This window comes from Trachurus japonicus, chromosome 10 (genome assembly GCF_045865225.1).
Source record: "Trachurus japonicus isolate A0001 chromosome 10, Traja_1.0".
In the NCBI taxonomy this organism is placed as follows: domain Eukaryota; kingdom Metazoa; phylum Chordata; class Actinopteri; order Carangiformes; family Carangidae; genus Trachurus; species Trachurus japonicus.
In genome coordinates this window covers 10,174,326-10,178,302 of record NC_140916.1, presented here as the reverse complement: position 1 = coordinate 10,178,302, position 3,977 = coordinate 10,174,326, and positions in this window count along the sequence as shown.

Below are 3,977 nucleotides of genomic sequence, written 5' to 3'. Positions count from 1 at the left end.
TGGTATGTAACTCAGCACATGCTGAACAATCCTTGATTTTTCTGTCTGAGTCGAGAGAATATGATATAAACACAAGAAACAAAAAACAAAAGCATTTCTCCAAATAACATTGGAGATATATCAATACGTCCTCATGTCTCCACTAATCCAAACCGTCCAGACACAGATATTTTATATTTAAGACTGTTACGGGGGAAAACCAGCCAATAACACACTAACTGCATATATCACAATAAATGCCAACTCCCATTCAAGTCTTTTGAACACACTAACTGGGATCAATCATGCAGCTCCCCTGATGTTTGTGAATAACCACACTGCCAGTCAGGAATCCTGACTCTGGTTGTTCCTTTCAAGACAGACACTTAGCATCCTACTGTGCCCATGTGGTGTTTTTCAAATCAACTGGGATTCCCTCTGGATGGCGGTAAACCGAAACCATTCCTCTTGCCCTCATCAGTCAAGAGTCTTGTTGTGACCCAGACATCCTATACTTTTCACTGGGGGAGATAAACTAAGGTTCAGTGCGAAGGGAAACGGTGTGAAGGGGTAAACTCAGCTGCAGCACTTGGGCCACAACGACTTTTATAGGCACGTCTGACACTTTCAGTGCTGATCAGGATGGATCACCGCGGCCAACGCGACTACTAATGACGGCGTGAGCGCAGAGGGCAGCGGGGAGGCATCCATCACATCAAATGTGCTGTGAATTTTATTGATTATCTGCTAATGCTGTAATCCTTCACACATGTTTGGGTGGGGGGCTTGTAGTACAGTGGCACTGGCATAATGGCGAGGAACACCAGTGTTAGCAGCGAGTGTGACCTAATGCCTTTAACTCGTGAAGACCTCTCCATTTCTTCTCCCCAGCAGCTCATACATCACCTTCCCAAAGAAATGCAGAGAGGTAGGAAACAGCTGCCCCTTTCAGACACTGGCGGCTTTATCCCCTGATGTTAAAACCAACTAAAGAGGAGCTGGTGAAAACTCAGCAGCTCCAGCAACCTGGCCGCTTTTCACTCTATTCACTCCGACAACACGGATATTGAGCTTTTTGGCCGAGTGTGTTACTTTGGCCTGGAAGTCGCAGCGCTGAGTGGAAGAAACAACACGGTGTCTTGGCCCAGTCAGAGGTCAGGCACAAATACACCAGCCTGGATCTGCATCAGTGCGATGGTGATGTAGGGAAGTGTCGAGAGGCCTGGACTTGTGACGAAGAGCATGTTGCAGCTCCGTGAGGCTAAACGCTAGCATGTTAGCATGTTCAAGCTTGATTAATCACTGTGTGTTTAAGGCTTATGGAATAGTTTCAGAGCTTATGCATGAAGCCAACGAAGCTACGTCATAGCTCAGGTGCACCTCTTAAAACATGGAGCTACATGTACAGTAGCGCCAATACAGAGAACTGACTGTGACAGAATGGGCTGGTTGTGTTTCCAATGTCATTGTTGTTGAATTTAAAACAATGGCAGAAGAGGATGCTGATTCATTTACATTTCCATCCTCCTTATCTGAGCAGGAGCTTCTAAGGACAAAGAGTTGGTGGCGTAAATATTCACCTCAATCTTATAGGATGCAAAATGAAGAATAAACTGTAATTTTGAAGAACGCTTAAAGGGATAGTTCAACATTTTGGTATGAAATAATAACGTATAATTATGTAACATTATACAACACATAAAGCAAATACTCAGATCTACTGTACTTGCGCTTTTGAAATCCCTCCACCCAGCAGCCGTGTCTGAATGTAGTTCCGGCTGCATTTGCCTCGAAAACAACTCTCGCAATGTTACATGATTATTTCATGGCGTGGTGAATGTGCAGGTCACAACTTGTCCACCAGAGCGTTTTGGAGTTGTTGGATTGTGCATTCGATGAGTTTGATGAGGGACAGGGGACCTGTACCTTTCACCTCCATTGTGTTCACTGAGCAGCTCACATCTCTGCCCTGCTGATCTCAAAACAACATGCACCAACAATTACAGGTAACAAACCTGCTATGACTATAATACAGATTATGGCAATAGGCGAATTTGCCAAAATGTTTACCTATCCTATTAAATGTCTACTTACAATGTCCCAAGTGTCATCCACATTATGAATTACATGCAGAGTCTGTTTTCAGCAACTGCTCCACCTGCTTCACAAAAAGTAAAAACTTAATTTCCCATTTTTTTTCCCAAGATGCCTTTCTGCAGATTTAAAGTGCAAATAAAAGCAAGTGGATTGAAACCCATCTAAACAGTAAAAAAGCCCAGATGAGGCTGTTTGCAGGTATTTTTTGTCATAAACCAAAAGTACTGGACAGATTATGATATCGACTTACACTGCATGAAAGTCACATCTACAGAAATTACATCAATTCATCCTGACAGCGTCGTGAAACTTCAAATCAGATCAATAGTTACTGAGACAATGTCACTGTGTTAGAAGAAAATCCTCAGGGACATTAAGATGCATCCTCTGGTAACCATGTGTCTCTGTATTAAATGACATGGTTCTGTCTAACTTAAGTGATGGTTGACTGATTTAATATCAGAAATATAGCATTACAACCAAAGCGGATCGATATGCTACAGAGCTAAAAACTTAAGTGCAGCAGTCCTCACTGTGATTATAGAGTCTGGATGACAACAGCTTCACATGCCTAGCAGAGATTGGCCAATTTTCTCAAATAAAAAACAGCTCCATTCATTTAGCCATTCATTTGTTTACTTGTCTGTTGTCTTATCTATGTAACAAAAACATTGCAAGTCATTGAAAAATGACTGAACAGAGCTTCAGCTGTCACGATAAGAGATAAAGATACAGCACATGTACACAGAAACAATAAAACCTGGTATTTGCTCACACCAATTCAATCTCTGCATGAGGAAGTGTTTAGCAGCCAAGGCTGATGACTAAGAAGAAAAAAAGAAAAAAAAACTATTGTTCAAATATTTCAGGGCTGCATGCAATAGTCAAAATTGGCCCACGCTTAAATTGCCCCTTCTCAAGCAGCACGAGACAAACTGACCCGAGTTTCCAAGGAGAAATCCTGCTAAACAAACACTCACAGTTTGCTGTGGCAGCGCTGTTAGACATGGTGACTACTCATGAACGTTTACGCTCGATGAGAGAACATTAAACACAGATCTGCGGCAATGTGATTAGGCTCAGAGACCCGGCTTCATGGTGGCTTGTCGTCACCTACGTCCGACGCCTCCCAACATGCCGGCTGCTAGAAAAGAAAAAAAGGTCAACTTTGCACCACGTCGTAAAAGTCAGATCACATCGAGAGGGCATCCCTGTGTTTGGGTTTTGACATCAGCTACTGGACTGTGCTTGTGTTACGGCGCTCGGGGTAAAAAGCAATGGTGGTATTTGATGGAGTCGGTGTGCAGAGCCAGTTGTGAAATGATTTGATGGGAAGGCTGCAGAAGGAAACCTCAGGACCTTATGGCACCAAGAGTCCCAGCAGGCTGGCAGCTCTCATGATTCAACATGACACTGCCTCAACTTTCCAGCACCCCCGTCTCATTTTGCCATAAATTTTAATGAGCCGGGGTCACTTGATCCATTGTAGTTATTTTAATGATTTGGCCGCATCCAGTGAGGTAAACAGGGGAGTTCGCCCAGGCAAATCTTTAACCCTTTAAATGTTATAAAAAAAAATCCATAGGGGAGGTGAGATGTATTAAGAGGGAGGGGGGTGGGGGGTTGTGGACGGCAGCTGGTGTGACTAATCAAGAAGAATTTGCACACTCACCATTCCCCCTCGGTCATAAACACATATTTAATTAAGTCGAGAATTGTCAGGCCACATACCCCTGCATCCTGACTCTGGTTTGTACAGTGGAGGAGGATAAATGGAGACCAGATGTATTTAAAATGACTGTTTTATTGAGGCCCATCATCGGGATTGAACAGATTGTCCTCCTCTCACATAGCCGTGTAAACAATAATCATTCAAACGAAACAATTTATAAAGTCATGGC